Here is a 21,909-nt window from a genome sequence, read left to right on the forward strand (position 1 = left end):
TAACTGTAGCGAAATATGTCACCCGAGTAAGGAGATTTTAAGAATGACTCAGTATTCCAGGGGCACCTGGGCGGCTCAGAGGGTTGAGCGTCCGACTTCGGCTCAGGTCAGGATCTCACAGTTCGTGAGTTCCAGCCCTGCCTCAGGCTGTGTGCTGACATGACAGTTTGTTTGGAGCCTGGAGCCTGTTTCCGATTCTGTGTCTCCCTCTCTCTCTGCCCCTCCCCCGTTCATGCTCTGTCTCTGTCTGTCCCAAAAATAAATAAACGTTGAAAAAAAAAATTTAAAAAAAAAAAAAACACGAAAGAAAGAAATCGTCTCCCTGTTTGTTTCAGCAGAAGTTGAGCTCAGACTTAAAAAAAAAAAAAAAAAAGAATTAGTCTGAGAACCATGTGAATTCAATGGTTTATAAGCTTGGAATCCTAAAAAAATTGCTAAGTAAATTTTGGGTGATGGGCATGAGAAGAGTTCATATAAATATGTAACTTAAAAGTGGAACTAAGGGTGCCTGGGTGGCTCATTCGGTGAAGTGTCTCGCTTGGACTCAGATGATGATCTCGCAGTCCGGGAGTTCGAGCCCCGCGTGGGGCTCTGTGCTGACAGCTCAGAGCCTGGAGCCTGCTTCAGATTCTGTCTCCCTCTCTCTTTGCCCCGAACCCCCGCTCACGCTCTGTCTCTCTCTCCTTCAAAAATAAATAAGCATAAAAATAAAATAAAAAAATAAAAAATAAAAACAGAAGTGGAACTAAAATTCAGTAAGTGGCAGCAAACCTACATGAATTGACTTCGTTGTGGCTGAGAGGAAGGAGCTGGCTCTTTTAAGGTTGAATTAGAGGCAGGACAGAATGGCGGAGCTTGGGTGGGAGTTTTTGTGGGTCCAGGTGCACTAAGGAGTAGGTGTGACTTCTGATTGCACTTTGGTTGCCTCAGGCTGCTAAAACCTCTTTTTGGTTTTGGGTTTTTTTTTCCCCCTATTTAAATTGTTTGCCTCCCGTATGGGGCCCTTCCAGCGTTCCTGGGTGGCAGGAACCATCCACAAATTTGAGGCATTCTGTGTTCTGAGAGGGGATGCTTCCTGGACAAGACCATCATTCTCTCTGTCCCTCGGTTGGATCCAATTTTGACCCCAGGGCATGATTTGTCATCCTTTTGCCTGTTCTGGGTCTCTGTCTTCTGTTTCTGCTCCCACCCCTGTACTTGTAAATATACAGCCCTAGCTGGTTGCTCTCTTAGTGTCGTTCAGGAGCCCCATTTCCACAGGATGATGTTGGCTGATTTGGTTTTAGGAACTGTCGGAAATAGCCACTAACCAAGAGAAAGAGAGTTAGGACCAGTATCTCGAGTTAGGACCAGTATCCAATTACCCGAGTAATTGGTAAACGATACTGGTTTTGTTGGCTTTGTTTTTCTTTGCCTCCTGGAAAACGCAGATCTACAAAGTGAATCCTGTGAGCAGGTCGGCATAGCAGAATCTAGAAGGACGGTTGTGAATTTTGCTGCTTCACCTTCTCTCTCTTCAGACCCAACATTAGCATTTTTTAGGAGACTTGGGATCAGGTCATGTATGTACTCTGAGTCCGGTCTGTTCTACAAATGGAAAAACAAGGGGAGAAGGGGTCCCATTATATGTCTTCATACTTTCTTTTTTTTTTTTTTTTTAATTTTTTTTTAACATTTTTTTTTTAATTTTTTTTTTTTCAACGTTTATTTATTTTTGGGACAGAGAGAGACAGAGCATGAATGGGCGAGGGGCAGAGAGAGAGGGAGACACAGAATCGGAAACAGGCTCCAGGCTCTGAGCCATCAGCCCAGAGCCCGACGCGGGGCTCGAACTCACGGACCGTGAGATCGTGACCTGGTTGAAGTCGGACGCTTAACCGACTGCGCCACCCAGGCGCCCCTGTCTTCATACTTTCTTATAAGGTATTAAGGAACGTTGTTTTGGACCACTTTGAAGACGATGAAAAAAATCCATTTTTCATGGCCAGCAGGGCTGGTTGCTCATGAGCAGGCCTACGTCAGCACATAAGACCTTGCTCTGCTTCTCCTGTGAAGCTTCCACATGAAACCTTTCCCATAACCAGAAGGTAGTTGCTGAGGAAAGAAGGGTCACTAGATGAAGGACATGATGGTTATGGCAACAATGACCCATCTGTTCATAAAGTACTTCTAGAACCTCTCCTTTGTGAAAAGTCCTCCGCCTGGTGGTGGCGAGTAGAACCTCTTTGTTGCATTCTGAACTCTTGAAGCTATTTGTTGTTGTTTTATTACATTTTATGACTATTTATAAGTCAAAATCTAAGGAACTTGTTTAAAGAACTCAATAAATCTCGATCTAACGATTCACTTCCGGGGTGTGTCTGCCTGTCTTTGTCTTCTCTCTCTTTCACACCACCCACCCACTCCTCATCCTAAATATTTATTGAGGTCACAGTGAGGGAGACGATATTATGGCTACCCTGTTCCTTGAATGAATTTTAAATTATTATTTGCAAGGCCTCTTCCAGTCGTGTCCAGACAACTAGAGGTGTTTCCATCCAGACTTGAAGAAATGTTTCAAGGTGGGAAATATTGGTTGTTCATTTCAGAGGGAGTAATAAGTAGCACACTGTGTTTTCTTGCGAGGTGTGTAAGAGGTAAAATTAACGAAATCCAAAGAAGGAAATCTCTTTACAGGAAGCTCTCCATGGAAACCTATCAAGCCACGAATTTGCAGAGCGCTAAGCAGCTTCTGGCAAAGCCACATCGTCGGAAAGGTTTATCAGTGAACAACGTTAGGACACGGAATGCTATAATTCTAGGGTAACTGCAGCCAGCAACTCCTAACTTTCCTGGACAACTACACAAATGTTTTCTTTTAGTGGGATCTTTAAGGTATTCTGTCTTAATTTGGAAGGTTTTCCTCATGCCTCCACATCTGAAACAATTCAATGCTGTCTTGATTTGAAGTCCCTCCTGGTTAGTGAGCAGGCTGTTGGTGATGTATCACATACAGTGGTTTCTATGATGTGGTTTGCTGATCATGGCAAGATGAATGAAGATCACAGTCACATTAAGTTGAGGACTATGGTCAGACTTAAGCCATTATCCTCGAGGTGTATGCCTGTTGATGTATCAATGTCCTCATGTTTAAGAATGGAATCTTCTCAAGGTTGTCATACACTCTGTGGATGCATGTCAAACGAAGTAAAATATTGTATTCTCTCATAACTTCATAAATAAGGATGTCTTGCTTTGAGGATGGAATAAAATGACAAGCTCCATTTGGCATCTAAATAATAAAAAGGTCATGAAGAGATTGATGATTCTTGGCAGCTGGTCAAATTTCTTTGATGTCCACTATTTTTTGTTTTTTAACTAGAATACTGCATTTGTCACTCCCTGAACAAGTTGCCCACACATTTATGTACATAAATTATGGTGCCTTTATTACATCACTTCCAACCTATCTGGATAAAAGCATGGTGGAATTTTTTTCCCTGTGTGCAATTTCCATTTTGGTGGCCTTTCTGCTTCCTAATAAATTCCAGACAAAATATATACTCGGAGCCTGTTTTTTATGTATTTCAGCTTTCTGTGTTCAGCCACACTTTGTTTGGGAGATGTCCTGCAGGAATTCACTTAGATTTATGAATATTTGGAGAGTAATCTGCAGAAATGGGGGTCTGGAGATTCATATAATCCCATTGTATGTGGTATCTTTTCTTTTTTTTAACTCTATATTTCAATTTTTGGTAATTTGGATGTGATACTTAATGTATCGGCTTAATTTACTTATAGTTTCTCTCTCTAAAATATTATCCGAAAGATGTAAAAAAAAATTCCAACCTCCTGGATTCATATGGTTTTCTGTCGCCAAAGACAGGCTAACTTTTTAACTTGCGCCATTTCACTGGCATGAGATAGAAAGATGCCCAAATGCCCTCAAGTGGTCTCAACCTACACTCACTCCTGCTGCTCCTTTTCCTCACTTCTCTGCACTCTAGATGTAGACGTTGACTTTTTCTGTTACTTAAAACCAACATATATTTAAAAAAATTTTTTTTAATGTTTTTATTTATTTTTGAGACAGAGAGAGACAGAGTATGAGCAGGGGAGGGGCAGAGAGAGAGGGAGACACAGAACCCGAGGCAGGCTCCAGGCTCTGAGCTGTCAGCACAGAGCCCGATGTGGACCTTGAACCCACAGACCGTGAGATCATGACCTGAGCTGAAGTTGGACGCTTAACCGACTCAGCCACCCAGGTGCCCCTTATTTTGGTTTTCTAATGTTTTAACATTTACTGAATAAATGTTTACTGGGGGGGGGATTCAAACACCAAATTGATAAGATCGGTTTACCGATTTTTTCTTAAACAACACATAGAAAAAGAAACACCTTAAAGTCTAAACCTGCAATCTGTCAAGATAAAGAACATAAACTTGTCACATTCTTCATGTTGAAGAATTAGTAATACAACTCTATTAGGTTTACTGAGAAATCACTCTATCCTTTGCAAAGACGTACGTAAGCATATGGCTCAGTTATCCAGCTCAGTAGGGCCCCAGGTTCATGGGAATCTACAGAAAAATATGAGAATGTGGTATTTCTGATAGTAGTGTTGACTGCCAACACCATGTACTCTTTGCTCGCCTGGAATTGGGTTGACTGGTTGCATTGCTTTATGGTGGAGACGCTTAGGAGTCGAGTCAGAGGCTAGCAGTGGATGGGGTTTAGAGATAGGATAAGGGTACAAAAAGCCCTTAAATGAACAGGCAATTATCTGAAAACTGACTATGAAGTATGCAACAAAGTCTATTCTAATATTTAACTTTGTACTTTAAGAAAAATCACTTGACATATCATCTCATACCTGTTAGGCTAGTATCAAAAAGAGAAGAGATTGCAAGTGTTGGTAAGGATGTGGAGAACAGGGATCCCTTATGCACTCTTGGTGGGAATATAAATTGGTGCGACCACCGTAGAAAACAGTATGGAGGGTCCTCAAAAAACTCAAAATAAAACTACCATAGGAGCCCGTGATTCTACTCCTGGGTATGTATCTGAAGGAAATGAAATCACTAACTCAAAAAGATACCTTCACCCCCACATTCATTGCAGCATTGTTACAGAAAACAAGATGTGGAAACGGCGTAAGTGTCCATCAACGGATGAATGGGTAAACAAAATGTGGCATATATATTCAATGGTATATTATTCAGCCATAAAATATAAGGAAATCCCGATATTTGTGACAACATGGATGGATCTTGAGGGCAGTGTGCTTGGTGAAATAAGTCAGACAGGAAAAGACAGATACTGTGTGGAATTTTTAAAAATGTGGAATCTAAAAAATCCCCCCAAACTCATAGATACAGAAAAACAGATTGGTGGTTGCCAGAGGTGGGGGAGGGAAGGTGGGCAAAATGGCTGAAGTGGCCAAAAGATACAGTCTTCCAGTTAAAAGATAAATAACCCCCCGGGGATGTAATATGGAACAAGATGACTGTATTAACAATGCTGTATTTTATATTTGAAAGTTGCTCAGAGAGTAAGTCTTTAAAGTTCTCATCACACACACAAATTTGTAACTCTAGTAGGGCGATGGCTATTAACTAAGCTTGTTGAAGTGACCATTTGGCAATAAATATATCAAATCATTATGCTGTACACCTAAAATGAATACATCATATGCCAATTTTAACTCAATTAAAAGAAAGAGAAAATCACTTACCTAAAATAGCAGCAACAACAAAATAAGCCAACAACAATAACAAAAAGGAAACATTTCCCCAATCCTCAGGATTAAGTAGGGGATGATTATTTGCATATAGGTTTTTTTCTTTTTTTTTACACAAACTCTTTCTCAATCTTCTTGTTGCTATTTAACTCAGTAATCTCAATTGCATTAGAAAATAGTTTCACTTTCCAAAATATATAAAGAACTTAACACAACTCAATACCAAAAAGCCCCAAATACTCCAGTTAAAAAATGGACAGAAGACATGAACAGACATTTCTCCAAAGAAGACATGCAGATGGCCAACAAACACATGAAAAGATGCTCAACATTACTCACAACCAGGAAAATGCAAATGAAAACTATACTGAGATATCACCTTACGCTTGTCAGAAGGCTAAAATCTCAAACACAAGAAAACACAAAGAAACACGAGAAACAGCAAGTGTTGGCGAAGATGTGAAAAAAAAAAAGGAATCAGTGAACTGATAGAGTCACTGTGGAAAACAGTATGGAGGTTCCTGAAAAAATTAAAAATAGAATTACCATATGATCCCGTAATTCCACTACTGAGTATTTACCCAAAGAATATGGAAACATTAAGTTGAAAAAATATATGTACCATTATGGTTACTGCAGATTATTTACAATAGCTAAAGTATGGAAGCAGCCCAAATGTCCATCAAGGGATGAATGGATAAAGAAGATGTGGTATGTTTATACAATGGAAGACTACTTAGCCACAAAAAAGAATGAAATCTTGCCATTTGCAACAACATGGGATGTGGTATACATACCACATCTTCTTTATCCATTCATCCATTGATGGACATTTGGGCTGCTGGAAGTCCAAGATCAAGGTGTCGTCACGGGATGGAGCTAGAGAGTATTGGGCTAAGTGAAATGAGTCAGTCAGAGAAAGATAAATGCCGTATGATTTCATTCATATGTGAAATTTAAGAAACAAAACAAATGAACAAAGAAAAAGGGAGACAAACCAAAAACCGGACGCTTAACTATAGAGAACTAATGGTTACCAGAGGAGAGGTGGGTGGGGGGTGGGCGAAGTAGGTGAAGGGGATTGAGAATACACTTATCTTGATGAGCACTGAGCTACGTATAGAACTGCGGAATCACTATATTGTATACCAGAAACGAATATACCACTGTATGTTGACTGTACTGGAATTAGAAATTTTAAGACTAGCTCACCACATAAAGCTGGGGGCAAAAAAGAAAATCCAAAAAATAAAATTAAATGAAAAATCTCAAAAAAAAAGTTCACTTAAAAAGTTAAGTTTTGGGGCGCCTGGGTGGCGCAGTCGGTTAAGCGTCCGACTTCAGCCAGGTCACGATCTCGCGGTCTGTGAGTTCGAGCCCCGCGTCAGGCTCTGGGCTGATGGCTCGGAGCCTGGAGCCTGTTTCCGATGCTGTGTCTCCCTCTCTCTGCCCCTCCCCCGTTCATGCTCTGTTTCTCTCTGTCCCAAAAATAAATAAAAAAACGTTGAAAAAAAAAGTTAAGTTTTAGGGGTGACTGAGTGGCTCAGTCAGTTAAGAGTCTGACTGTTGATCTCAGCTCAGGTCTTGATCCCAGAGGCGTGAGTTCAAGCCCCACTTTGGGCTACAGGCTGGGTGTGGAAGCCTACTTTAAAAAAAAAGTTAAGTTTTGGAACAAAGTTTTGGCGAACATACTTTCTGTGTCTTGCACAATTTGTGAAATGATGCTATTAAACGCTGTTAGTGCCCGTTGTGGCAACATTTTCCCTTCCTACCAAGGAAGAAACTCTGAGTTTTCTTAGTCCCAAAGAGAAAAACATAGTATCTTTGGCATGTGAGCTGGTTTGAACACTATGGTTGGAGCCAAGCAGAATAAGGAAAGGTCAGTCACCGAAAGGAATTGTGAGATACTTTACAATGGGCTACGCAGAAGAGGTTTAGCTTTTCCGCTGTTAGAATTCGGTCAGTCACCGCCACGAATATTTACTGAGCGTCCACTACAGGTCAGGCGTTATTCTAGCCAACGGAAGCACGTAAGTTTCAGATGAGGAAAACCTTTTCCATAATCAGACAATAGCCATTGCCGGGGGGGGGGGGGGCCACTAGATTACGGAGATGATGGTCATGGTAACAATAGCTATTCAGTTCAAAAAGTAATCGCTGAAGATCTGTTTTGTACGAGGCTGTCTGCCGGGCACTGGGCAGTAAGTAGTTGTGCCCAGTCTTCATTGCATTTTGAACTCTTTAAATTATTTTTTGTTATTTTATTTTATTAGTATGTGTAAGTCAATATCTAGGGAGCTTGGTCAAAGAACTCAATAGAATTTCTCCAAGAGGCACAATCTTGATCCGACTGATGATCCTCTCTCTCTCTCTCTGCCCCTTTCTGTCTCTTTCTCTCTCCTCTCTCTCATGCCCACACACTCCCCATTCTATCCCCATCTTGCAGCATACAAAACAGCTAGCCATCCCTACCCTCATGGAGCTTACCCAACAGTGTGAAGAAAGAGGCAATACACCATTATAAATATGTCTGTTATCTATCATATTGGCAAGTGATGAGTCTCTGAGGGTAAGTGAAGCAGGGAAATGCAATGAACCATGAGGGAAGGGTAATTTTATAAGTTTAAATGAAGGTGGTCAGAGAAGGTCTCATTGTGAAGAGACATTTGAGCAAAACCCTAAAGGAGGAGGGGAGAAAGCCATGTGGATGTTTGGCGGGGCGGGGGGGGGTTTCATGTACAAGGAACAAGGAGGATACCCACATGGCTGGGATGAAATGGGAGAAGGGAGGTCTACAGGAGATGAGGAGGGAAGTGAGGTGAGCAGATGATGAATATCCATGCCGCAGTGAGCTTGGGCTACCATAACACGATCGCAGAGGCTGGTGGCTGAAACAACAGAAATTTTCTCACAAAAAATTTCTCACATTATCGCAAATGGCAAGATTTCATTCTTTTTTGTGGCTAAGTAGTCTTCCACTGTATATACATACCACATCTTCTTTATCCATTCATCCATTGATGGACATTTGGGCTGCTGGAAGTCCAAGATCAAGGTGTCATCACAGTTGGTTTCTGGTGAGACCTCTCTTCCTGGGTGTTCAGGGATGGCCTCACCATAACTTCACATAGCTTTTCCTCTGTGAATGCTTAGGGTGTTGGGAGGGAGCAGAGAGAGGCGGAAGGGAGAGAGAGAGAGAGAGAGAGAGAGAGAGAGAGATCTGGTTTCTGTCTCTTCTTTTTTTTTTTAACTTTTAAAAAATGTTTTATTTATTATTTTAAGAGATAGGGAGTGAGTGGGAATGGGACAGAGAGAGAGGGAGATACAGAATCTGAAGCAGTCTCTGGGCTCCAAGCTGTCAGCACAGAGCCCGATGTGGGGCTCAAACTCGGGAATGGTGAGATCATGACATCAGCCAAAGTCAGATGCGTAACCGACTGAGTTGCCCAGGCCCCCCTGATTTCTGTCTCTTCTTCTAAGGACATTAGTCCTATTGGATCAGGGTCCCACCTTTCTGACCTCATTTAACTTTAATTATCTCCTTGAAGACCCTATCTTCTAATACAGTCTCATTGGGAGTTAGAGCTTCAAAATGAGAGTTTGGGGGCAGCATGATTCAGTCCATGACCATCTACAGTTGCAGATAGTTGTAAGTCAGACGCAGGTAAGCCGTGGAGAGACATGCTCAGACTTTGTTTCTGAAAAAAATCACCTTGGTTGCTGAGAAGCTGGGAGACCAGCTAGGAGGGTCCTACCATAAAATGGGAAGAGATGGTGACAATGGTAAACCATAGAGAGTAGGATCTGCTGTGCAAATGAATTTGAGGATAATCTGGATGTGACGTTTGTCATGCCATTGAGCTCTTCTAGGAACCGTCCAATTTCTTTGTATATGAACCTCTCTGATATAAGACACTGCTGTGTCTTAATCTGTTGTGAAATGTGTAAGGAATTCCATATGGATGCAAATCAATATTAATAATAGTCAAAGTATCAAAACTAATTCAGAATATTTTGCCCTTTTCTTAGTAGGATGACCCTTTCACTCCCTTGCAATTTGAAAAGTTATCTTGGGTGGAAAAAAGAAACCAGGTTAAAGAAAGCATCACTGGGGAAGTCTACAGGCGTGTGTTTGGGTGGAGAAATCTGCTTTCCTCCAATCTTCACTTGGCTGGCTTTTCTTGGCATACAGGCTTCACCTCAAAAGCCTTCCCGCCTAAGAGACCTTCTCCGACTGCTCCATCAAAGGTGTTTCCTGCAGTCACTTTCCATGTTATCACGCTGCTTTATTTTCCATGGCATTGCATGCTTTGGTATTTTCCTATTTGGGTGTTCGTTGTTCACGGTTGGTCTGCCCCTCCTAGAATCTGCACTCCAGGAGAACAAGGTCTTTGTCTTGTTCACCAAACATTCCCAGCGTCTAGAACAGTGCCTGGCGTGTAGTGAGCACTCAATAAATATTTGTCAAGTGGATGCAAGGATAAAAAAAGAAAGCACGGAGACCCAGCTCACCAAGACTCGCAAAGTGTGTAAGGGGAAAGAAATCCCTTCTGTGTAGTGCAATGCTGAGGTTGACAGGGGACCACACAGTAGACAAAGGGCTGGGCACATTTCAGGACTATAGGCTTTGTATTTTTGAAGGTTTATGTGCAGATCTGGGAGTCAAGAGATTGGGGGTTCACATCTGCTCTATCTCCAACTCACTGTGTGACTACGGTACAAATCATTAACTTCCGCAAGCATTAGTTTCTCCATCTGGGTGGTGTTACGGGCTAGTTTAAACATTTAGAAACCCTCATTGGCATATATGACTCTATTTATGCTGTTTCTTTCAGGAGATTGAGTGCTTTGTGGAATCGAGCCCTGTTTTTCCCTTTGGTTTCTGAACTGCATTTCCTTGGCAGGCGAGGCGATTAATTGCCTTGAATTCCTCTTCTCCTGCTCCATTTCCCAGCTTTTCCCAGAGAGTGTCCTCATTCAGACTGCATGACTTTGATGGGAAGGACAAGGCCTTGATCATCTGAAGATATGCCTTGGGTTGTCATTCCCCACCTTTATTCCTCTTTCTTTGCTGACTCTAGCTAGGTGAATCCCCCAGCTTTCCACCACCCAGATATGCAGGCCTGGCCCAGCACGAGAGGGACACATATAGCTGTTAGTCATCTCCCAGTAGACAGAGTACAGAAATTAAGACTTGGGCTCAGATCCAGAAGGCCGTCCATGCCTCTCTCCTTTACTCTCCCTCGCCAGCCAGACATTCTCTGCTAGGAGGAGGCCTCGGTCCTGTAAACAGCTGTTGGGTGACTTCCTTCTTCACTTCACCGCATTCTCACCTCCAAAGAATCCAGCTTCTCTTTAGGTCTGCCTCGGGCTTCTATCCTCTGGCCCTACCTAATCGTGAAGCAAGGGAGATACTGGCATGGCAGTGAATGGCATAAGCTTGGGATTCGGCCAGACGTGGGTTAAAATCTAGCAATACGACTAACTCCGTGAGCTTGGGCAAGTTACTAAATCTCTCTGGGCCTCAATTTCTCCGGTAAAATGAAGACGAGGAGGGATGGCCAGAATGAAACGAAATGACGTGAGTCAAGAATTCAGCGTAGCGCCTGGAATGCATCCAAGTGTGGTAGTTGCTACCATCAATTCCTGGTGCCCTCTTCACCAAGCCTAGGGAGCTCACCTGATGACATTATGCTCACTCTTTTTCCTTAGTTTCAAGGGTTGTTGCTGAAGGTTTAAAACTTTTGGTTTGAAAAGTGAATCTCCACCTTTTTGAGACCTCTAATTTGTACAAGGAGATGATCAAATGCTCTTCGCCATGGGTATTATCTACTCATCAGCTTGGCTCTGATGACTAGGGTTTCTGGTGCTCAGAAACATCTCATTTCATCCTTTAAATAATTATCCTGCAAAAAAAGAAAGTCGTTATGTCGACACAACGCTACGTCGACACAGACAAAATCAGACAGAAGTTCACAGAGTTTCCCAGAGAAGAGGAACCTAGACATAGCCCATCTAGGTGATTCCAACTGGATACGAACATGTTGATATCTTATGGACTACTTAACTCTTCTTCAGATGTTTGGCGTTAGCAATATTTTTTTAAAAAAATAGTTGTATTCTGAAGCCAACCTAATCTTTTCCATGCAGTGGATGGTGCATTGGCTTCCTAGATAGCCCGGACTGATGAAGTATTTGCTTAGTGCCATGGATGGAATTTGTTTTCTCTAAAAAAGGAAATATCTCAACAGGGCATTTAGTATACATGTGCCAACTTCTCAAGTGGCACAGTAGGCTTTCTTGAGGGGCATGTAATGTTTTCTGGTTTTAAGTTCTAACTTATCCTATAGGTTACAGCAACAAAGTGGAGCAGAATCTGTTGGTGTTATGAGGTCTCAGTGCTAGAAGAAAGAAAAAGAAAGAAAAAGAGAGAGAGAGAGAGAGAGAGAAACAACAAACAATGGAAGCATTGTAAGAAATATTTATAAGTCAAATGTTACGGAGAAAAACTCCAAACCAAAACCTATTTCAAAAAATGTTGGAGGAAATGGTATATCTTTTATGTGCTTAAGAAAACAGTTAAAAAGAACTTCACAGCATTGGGTCTATTAAGTACATTTATTCCAGTGATTTCCCAGATATTTCCAAGTTCCATTTAAAACAGAAGTCTCCTATCAAGAAATCCTTTGAAATTATTTACTCTTTTATGGTTGTAAAGTATGGAAACATAATACTTTTAATGGAAACTCTAATAAACGGCACATGCTATGAAGTGTCTACTGATGTGCTTTATAGGTTAGGGCTCTTACGTCACACGAACTTGCCAGTCTACGCTTCTGATCCCCGTAAATGCCCCAGTGATGTGGAAGAGGACAACTGGAAGGGCAAGGCCGTGCAAGAATGGCCTGGATCATTCATCCTCAGCAGAAAGATACGGCAGCCGGAGTCCTTCTGACAGGAAGCAAATTTGGCCAGCAGGCAGAAACAGAATTATTTGGATTAAGGACTTTGTTGTGCTTGAGGGATGGTGACTTGGTGGTCACCATAACTTGAAAAAAGGTTTTTCTTATATTCAATATAAAGGAATGTTTTGTATAAGCCTGGTTGTGAATCCCCAGAATAAAATAGTATGTAACATTTTTAGCACGTATTTAATTGGCAACAGAAAAATGAAAACCAGTTGACTTATAATGTTGAAATGGTATTCTGGTTAAAATCAACTCCCATACAAGAAAATTTAATGTGCTTCACCAAATGCATATTTTCATGCAAAATAAATGTATTTTAAAGTTATATATCCTTAATTTTATGCTGAAATGGTACTTGCAGTCCACAGATGCATTCCCCTCCCCCACCCCAGCAAATTAATTTTCAGTGAAATGTTTTCAAAGCATTTTCACTTGTATATGCTTCAAATTAACAATTTGAAGCAAATAGTAATTGATTTATTGACATCTGATGGATTCATGCTTGTGTTCCTTGGTTTGCAAATCTTGTTAAAATGTTGTTAATAATCTATGGATATACATTTTAAACAACTGTCATTAAATTTAGAATAACTGTCATTAAATAAGGAGAAGTAAATTTAATAGTGTAGTTGCCATATATTTAAATACCAGTGGATGATTAGAAGCAGATTTATTGAGGGTTTAATCAAGGCTGGATAGATTCATGCCTTTTCAGCAACTATATTCATTTTATATTCTTTTGCTTCATTTTTCTATTTTAAAATGAATGGTTTGTAGGTATGTGAACTAGTCTCATATCAAAAGCTGAAGCATCAATTAATCAGTACCAAAATATATAGGATGCGCTATACTGCTCAAGATAATTCAAGACTGTACATTAATCCTTGGTGAACCTGGTCGAGTCTTTCCCGAAAGACCCAGAGAAGCCCAGAGAGGAATGGCCGTTAGGAAGAGAGAAGAAATTCACCTGATTTTGTTCATATTTGCCACTTGGTAAAACAGTTGTCTAACCTCTTTTAAAATGCCTTTGATTCTATGGCTAAAATATCAAAGACTGATACTTTTAACAACATGGTTCAGAAATGTCAGTTTGATACACTTGGACTATCCTGTTTTAGTTTCGTTTTATTTTGAAAGAACAAGACATATCTTCCAAACTATCTGGAGAGGTTGGTTTCTTTTCGCCAGGCTTCAGCCCACCCTATCCCGAGTTTGAAGCATTTTGTTAGATGCCTTTGATCTTCTGTTTGACTTCTGCTTCATGGAAAAATGCTCATAAACCTTCAGAGAATGGCTTTCTTTACTTTTAGCTTTATTCAAGTATTATAAACAGTGGACAGATCTATAGCAAAACGATTTTAAGAGCACTTAGGACCCACATGCTAATTTATTTGCTCACCACCAAAAAGGCTTGCTTGGTAAAAAGAAGTTTAAAAAGTTCAACTTGGCTTCGTGAAAAAAAAAAAACAAAAAACTCCACTTTTAAGTGGCTAAAAGGATTGCGTTTCGGGTTTTTTTTTTTTTTTTCTTTTTTGAAATATTAAGATCTCTAAAGCAACAATCTTTTTAAAGATGTTATGCACAAGGATTGGCATGACGTTTGAAATGGCTTCAAGAGTTCCTGTTACTCTTGACATGCTGGCAAACACTTCACAGATGTGCTTTCTCACTGCAGCCCCGTCAAGAGAGAATACAAAATCCGCGACTACAAACAAGTCCCCGCATGTCTTAATGCTAGGGCAAGAGTAGGCTGGAAGATGTCAGGGTGAGATGTCCTCTAATCCATCATTACTCCAGCCTAATTGTTGCTTCTCCACAAATGATGGGATCTACCAGTTGAGCTCCACGTTGTTGGATGTTGGATAACAATTGTGGTTTCAGATAAAACAAACAAAATTAGAAATCTTTGCCATTTGGCATTTTGCAATTCTGAAGACGTCTTTCAGTATAAAATGTGGGAAAGGTTTAGAGATCGTTTGTGCTATAGCTTTTTATTTTTTTTATTTTTTAAATTATTTTCAATTTTTTTCTAACATTTATTCATCTTTGAGAGACAGAGTGTGAGTGGGGGAGGGGCAGAGAGAGAGAGAGAGAGAGGGAGGGAGACACAGAGTCTGAAGCCGGCTCCAGGCTCTGAGCTGTCAGCACAGAGCCCGACGCGGGGCTCGAACTCACGGACCACGAGATCGTGACCTGAGCCGAAGCCAGACGCTTCACCGACTGAGCCACCCAGGTGCCCCTATGCTATAACTTTTTAAAAATGGAGTCTTCTAGAGCTCTACAGGAGTTGCAAACTGATGTGTCCTATGCTGAATCAGTACTGATGAGGGATTTTATTTGGACAACCGCTTAATTTCATGTTAAGATTCAGATTTCAGCTTCAGCTCTAGCAACACTGGCATTTTCTCCAGCAACACCAACTGGAAATAGTAGCGGCTGCACATTTCGTAGGGACTGTTTAATTTTTTAAAGAATTTTCTCCACTTTTAACCATGACACTGGGCTTCTTGGCTCATTTACCCATGGTCTTCAGGTGGCATTTGGGTCTGTGACTCCTGTGGCGTAATATCACTCTGAAATACTAATGATGTTACTGCTGTGTCTGTATGAGGGAGTCTGAAAAATTTAAGTTCTGTTCTCAGGAGATACCCATTATGCAAAACTGATCCATGTTCTTTAGCAGGACATTATGCTGATGCAGAAGTTGCTTGGGAAATCTACAAACCATTCTCTCAATGGATCTGAATCAGTGGCCTTAGTCATTGATGGTGGAGCTTCAGGGTGGTAAGGAGTTCTACTCTGGGCTCAGTGGGAGAACCATCTCTCGCCATGTGGGTGGCATATAATATGCAAACCCCCCAAAGAATGCCAGTTCCGGGAGGACGACTCCTTGTCAAATTCTGTGTACCTGGAAAAGTGTTTGGCATGCCCGCGAATATTCTGGAATGAACTAGATGGATTATTTATGGAACGTTCAAACTTAACTTGAACAGGAAATAGTTTAAAAATGGCCATTATTATTATTACTGATCACTGAATGCCTTCTATGTGTTAGGTAGCTTACAAGCACCATTTGATTTATTTCTCACCGCAATTCCACAGGTGTTGTTTACCTGTTACACATGGGAACACAGAATCAGATTTTTAATGTCTGGTCATATGCCTAGAAACACCAGTGGTAAAGGCAGAGGCGCGGGCAGCTGCAGGTGGTGCTCTGGCTCCTTAGAGCCAAGCCCGCTGGGCGTCCGCCTGGTACCTAGGTGAGGCCAGGGCCCCTAGATCTTGCCTCTCCTCTGGCGTGTTGGGGACAGGTTAGGCGACAGCACCCGCTCCTCTGAGGAGACACAAAGGTGGTTCCCCAGTGCTCAAATTTCTGGACCACCTTTGCTTTCTCCTCTCTCACGTTGGGCAGTCCTGTCCCCATTCTCTTTAGCCCCCCCCCAGAACTTCTCGCCCTAAATCTCCCCCACACGGGTGCTCCCCACCTTCATGAACCAGCTCTTCCCCCACTCCCCTCATTTTCTTCATCCTCTTCGCGCTCCTGGGATCACACTTTGAGGGCAGCCTTTGAAAAATGTGGACCAGAGCGTGGTGGTGGTGGGGTGGGGTGGGGTGGGGGGTTAAAAGTCCAGGGGCGTGCCAGGGAGGGAAATACGATGGCTTCCTCATCTGGCAATGAGGATGCTCTCACGATACCTAGAGCTGCTATCAATAAGATGATCAAAGAGACTCTCCCCAAGTCTGGTGGCCAACGATGCCCGGGATCTGGTGGTGATCTACTGCACTGAATTCATTCACCTCGTATCTTCTGAAGCCAATGAGATTTGCAACAAATCTGAAAAGAAGACCATCTCACCTGAGCATGTCATACAAGCACTAGAAAGTTTGGGCTCTGGCTCTTGTATCAGTCAAGTAAAAGAAGTCTTACAAGAATGCAAGACTGTAGCATTGAAAAGAAGAAAGACCAGCTCTTGTTTGGAAAACGTTGGCACTCCCGAAGAAGAGTTATTGAGACAGCAGGCAAGAATTATTTGCAAAAGCCAGACAGCAACAAGCAGCACTGGCCCAGCAGGAATGGCTTCAAGTCTGCTTGACTCCAAAATATATGTTCTTTCTTGGGGTGCCAGGGTGGCTCAGTTGGGTGAGCATCTGACCCTTGATTGCAGCTCAGGTCATGTGATCGAGCCCCGGGTCAGGCTGAATATGGAGCCTGCTCAAGATTCTCTCTCTCTTTCCCTCCGCTTCTCCCCTGCTCACTTTCTCTCTCAAAACAAAACAAAATATGTGTTCTTTCTGCTATTCTTTGTTTCCTTTTAAATAGAAGATCATATTTGGAAACATGAAGTGAAGTGATGATGGAAAGGTTCTGTCTAAAAGACACCAAAACATCCGACAAATTGCTGACGTCCTCAATTTAGTCAATTGGCTTGGCTATTTATTCCACAAAATCAGCAGGTTGTGAGTTTACTGATCAGTTGTGGACCTTGTAGGGGAGCTGGGAGAATGGAGCACGCAAGAGTTAATCTGTGAAGTGGGATCAGAAAGGTTACAAGACTGCCCACATTGAATTGGTTATTCAGCCTTAGACCCTCTCCTCTCACCTGGCAAGTGGCTTTCCTGACCCCATCCTTTTTCATCCAGAGCCTAAAGGGTGGAATTTTCTCAGGGTGTCCCCTATACCTCTGATTTGTCCCACTATGGCTTAAAAAGGTGGCCAAACTCCCAAAGCTTTTGGCCTTCCTTGCTTCATGTTGACCTGTCTACTTTATCTCAGATCTCCATCTTGGTACATCTACCTCTGGCCTGGTAATCTTGCTCCAACCTCTGATTTCTCCCCTAGCCTGGAAGTTTGGTGTTATGTATTTTTGACCTTGAACAGTAGCCAGATCCAGTTAATCCAACGATAGGAGTGTAGCACACAAGACTCAAGGCGACTGACTTTAGTTGGACTGATCTGGTCAATGTAGCATGAGCCTTGGAAAGTTGTTTAACTTCTGTGGCTCATGATTACATTTTCCTCTCTTCTTCATAGAGTTGTGGGAACAGCTTTAATGGTGCTTATAAAGTTGTTAATCGAAAACGCTCATGGGGGCACCTGGGTGGCTCAGTCAGTTAAATGTCCAACTTCAGCTCAGGTCATGATCTCAAGGTTTGTGGGTTTGAGCCTCAAATCAGGCTCTGTGCTGACAGAGTGGAGCCTGCTTGGGATTTTTTTGTCTCTCTCTCTGCCACTTGCACTTTCTCTTTCTCTCAAAATAAACTTTTAAAAAAATTAAAAATTAAAAAAAAAGAAAATGTTCATGAATTCAAGGTCGTATATTAGTAACATTTTAAACCAAGTTTCTATTAATTTATATCTAAAAATAATTACATAGGTATAATACAAAAACAGTTTTCACATACAAAAATCAAATAATTATGAAATCCAAAACAGAGAATCAAAACTGAAACAATGTATAAAATGATAACCATTAAGGTAAAATAATGAAAAACTTATTTGACTTTTTTAGATAAAATTTTCTTAGATAACATTTTTATCTGTATCTCTCACCATAATTTTTTCATTAAAAATAGTATAGTTTAGGTATAGTAAAATTCACCCTCTTTAGTAGAAAGTTCTATGAGTTATGTCAAATGCATAGTCACATAACTACCACCATATTAAAAATATACAATAGTTCCATCACACCAAAATATTTTCTGTGCCTCTTGGTAGTCAGATTCTACCCTCAACCCCAGTCCCTTATAATCAGTGACAGCCAATATACAATATTTGGATTCCCTAACCATTTGCAGATATCATCTGGCTCTTTTCACACTGCCCTGTGGGAATTGGGGTTAGAGTATCAGCACAAGAAAATACTGATAGTCTGGTGATTGCTATCACTATAAGTAATGAAATACTTTTCTATGATGCAAGAATCTTGTGCCCTCTGCCAGCATCCATGAAAACAGGGCAGGTTAACTTGTTTATTTGCAAGTATGGTAAAATTTGAGGCCATTTATATGATTCTCAACTAGCTTATTTATTCCTTTCCAATATATATGTCTTATTTTTTTTTCTTGCCTTGTTGCATTGGCTAAAAATTCTAGTATGATGTTGAAAAGGAATTGTAGGAGGGACACCTTTGAATTGTTTCAATCTCGAGGAAGGTGGGACATCCAGTTTCTCACTCTTAAGTATGACATAAGGTGTTGGTTTTGGTAGATGCCTTGTGTCAGTTTTGGATGTTCCCTTTTATTCCTTGTTTGCTCAGTTTTTGCTGAGGATTTTTTTCATATTTGTTCAAGATGGATATTGCTTTGTACTTTTATTATAGCATCTTTTTTTGATTTTGGCATCAGAATAATGCTGGCATAATTAAATAACTTGAGAATTGTTCCCACCTTTTCTATATACAAACTCTGGAAGAGTTTGTACAAAGTGGTGATTATTTCTTTCTCAAACATTTGGTAGAACTTACAATGAAGTCATCTGGGCCTGGAATTTTCTTTTCTGAAAGGCTTTAAATTAGAAATTCAACATCTTTAAAAGATACAGGACTAGTCAAGCTATTTATTTCTTCTTGAAGGATTTTTTTTTAGGATGCTTAAGATCACCGGTTGATAGTTCCAACATCTCTGTCATGTTTAAGCGTGATTCTGTTGATTGCTTTGTCTCTTAGAAGTGTGTTATTTTTATTTGCTGCTTTGTATGTCTTGCAATTGTTGATTGAAAGCTGTACATCTTATGTAGAACAGTACAGATAATGGGCATGCCTTTTATTTTGCTAGGCCTTTAATGTGTGGGAAATCGTTCAAGACAGTAGGGGTGGGTTTGGGTTATTTTCCTGCTATGTTTACAGTCACTACCACAAGCTTCAGCTTCTAGCATTACCTTGTGTTTAGGGTAAGGAGTGGTTTGCCAGAAGGTTTTTCTTAATATCTTCTTCACTCTCAGATTTAAGTCTTCCCATTATGCCTGTGCCTCACAAAGGGCTCTCTCCATACTTTTGAGGACTGGTTACCTGTTTCTTGAGTTGGCTAGCCTGGTGTTGGGAATGGACTGGAGGTGTGTTTTATTGTTCTGTTTCAGTCCCAGTCTTAGATAGGTGCTCCATTCTGTGTCTTAGAGGTGGGGCCTTCGCAGTGATTCTTCTCACCCAGAAGTTGGCAATCTCTAATGATCTGAGCCTAGATGTATTCCTCCCTGTCCCCAGAGGGTTTTGTCTGCTCCTTTTCTCACCTGTAGTGTGTCTTCATCTGTACCTTGAGGGTAACAGGGTTTAATGCCCTTCCTCCAATGGGATAAGGCTTTTATTCTGTAGGAGACATATGAGAGGATATGGGAAGATCTTCATGCCTTCATCTCAGTGGATGCTCTTTCTTTCTCCAAGGATGTACCATAAGAGATGCTTCTTCAGATTTTCATTCTATGTCCAGTTTTTCATGCACACTCAGTGAGGTCTGTGAAAGGGCCCTGGGGGGGGGGGGGGTGTGAATTTCTCTATCTCTGTGGCTCTCGGCAGTTCTGTGCTTTCACTCTAAACTTTATACCATATACTCTCACACTTAACCTTTAAATGTTCATTAACAATTTCAGCAAAATTTTTCATTTTCCCAAACTGGCAGAGCAGGAGGTGTCAGTATGGAAGTTGACATTTGCCACAACAAAGACTGAAAGGTTTGGTGCAAAGAGCCCAAGGACCAGGGCATCTACCTGAGACCGTTGGTCAGATTGTATGGGTTTCTGGCCAGATCAACCGACTCTACCATTAGCCAAGTTGTGTTGAAGAAGTTGTTCAAGAATTGCACCAACCGGCCACCTCTGTCCCTCTCCTGGATGATCCGTAAGATGAAGCTGCCTGGCAAGGAAGACAAAACAGCTGTGGCTGTAGGGACTAAAACTGATGATGTGTGTGTCAGGAGGTGCCCAAACTGAAGGTGGACGTGCTGCAAGTGAGCAGCCATGCCCAGAGTTGCATCCTCAAAGCTGGGGGCGAGATCCTTGCCTTTGACCTGTTGGCCCCAGACTTCCCCAAGGACTGTGGCACCATGCAAGAGCTGAGAGGTATACAGGTATTTCAGCAAGGTCCCAGGAACCCTGCACAGCCACACCAAATCCTACATGTAATTCAAGGGCCAGAAGTTGGAGTGGCCCAGAGGCTTCAGGGCGAGCCTTGGCTACTAAAATGAACCTCACATCCTGCCTTGTTATTGAAAAGATTTTGGATGCTAAAAAACCCCCCCCCAACTTTAGCCAAATTTTTCTTACCAGCTTGTATAGCCTCTGGTGTTTGCTGCAGCTAAGTAGGTGCTCTTCCTGGAGGCATCTTTGTTTGCATTTCTTTTTTTTTTTTTTTTAATTTTTTTTTCAACGTTTTTTATTTATTTTTGGGACAGAGAGAGACAGAGCATGAACGGGGGAGGGGCAGAGAGAGAGGGAGACACAGAATCGGAAACAGGCTCCAGGCTCTGAGCCATCAGCCCAGAGCCTGATGCGGGGCTCGAACTCACGGACCGCGAGATCGTGACCTGGCTGAAGTCGGACGCTTAACCGACTGCGCCACCCAGGTGCCCCTGTTTGCATTTCTTAAATTAACTATTTGCCCTCGGACCACAGCTCTGTGATAGATTCAATAAAAGTTGGATTTTTGTAAATTATCTAGTCTTTTTTTTTTTTTATCATAAGTATGACATGATGTCCTTTCCTGTTTCCTGTATCCCATAGTGAAGCCAGAAACCCTATTTCTTGACCTATAAGAAAATTTATTTCTAGGTTTTCAAACCATCTATGAGTAAATCATATTTTACAGACCAAATGTCAGTTAGGTCATTTTGGACCTCAAGTAAAGAAAATCCAATCCAAAATACATAAACCAAAAGTTTGTATTATCTCAATGGGAGAGGTTTAGTTAAATCAAGTCAACAATTTTGTTAGGGTTCTACGTTCTTTCTCTTTTCCACTGTGCTAGTCTCAGGACATTGTTGTGTCCTTTAGAGTAACTTATTGCAGTGTCCCAAGTGGGCTACCAAAGTTCTGACATCACATCACAGAGGTAAAAACAAACAAGCCACATGTAAAAATATAAATAAAATCAATGGCCAATTGATATCTTTTTTTAAAAGCAGTCTTCATGCCCAGCATGGAGCCCAATGCAAAGCTTGAACACACGACCCTGAGATGAAGACCTGAGCTGAGATCAAGAGTCAGACACTCAACTGACTGAGCCATCCAGTGCC

At 41.4% G+C, this 21,909-nt stretch overlaps 2 pseudogenes; both read left to right on the plus strand.

Moving 5' to 3' along the window:
• The first annotated feature begins 16,343 nt into the window (after positions 1–16,343).
• Positions 16,344–20,075, plus strand: LOC121040072 (protein Dr1-like; annotated as a pseudogene).
• Positions 20,076–20,314: 239 nt separating this feature from the next.
• Positions 20,315–20,857, plus strand: LOC121041079 (ribosomal protein L18-like; annotated as a pseudogene).
• The last annotated feature ends 1,052 nt before the right edge of the window (positions 20,858–21,909 follow it).

This window comes from Herpailurus yagouaroundi, unplaced genomic scaffold (genome assembly GCF_014898765.1).
Source record: "Herpailurus yagouaroundi ecotype Mexico unplaced genomic scaffold, PumYag 182, whole genome shotgun sequence".
In the NCBI taxonomy this organism is placed as follows: domain Eukaryota; kingdom Metazoa; phylum Chordata; class Mammalia; order Carnivora; family Felidae; genus Herpailurus; species Herpailurus yagouaroundi.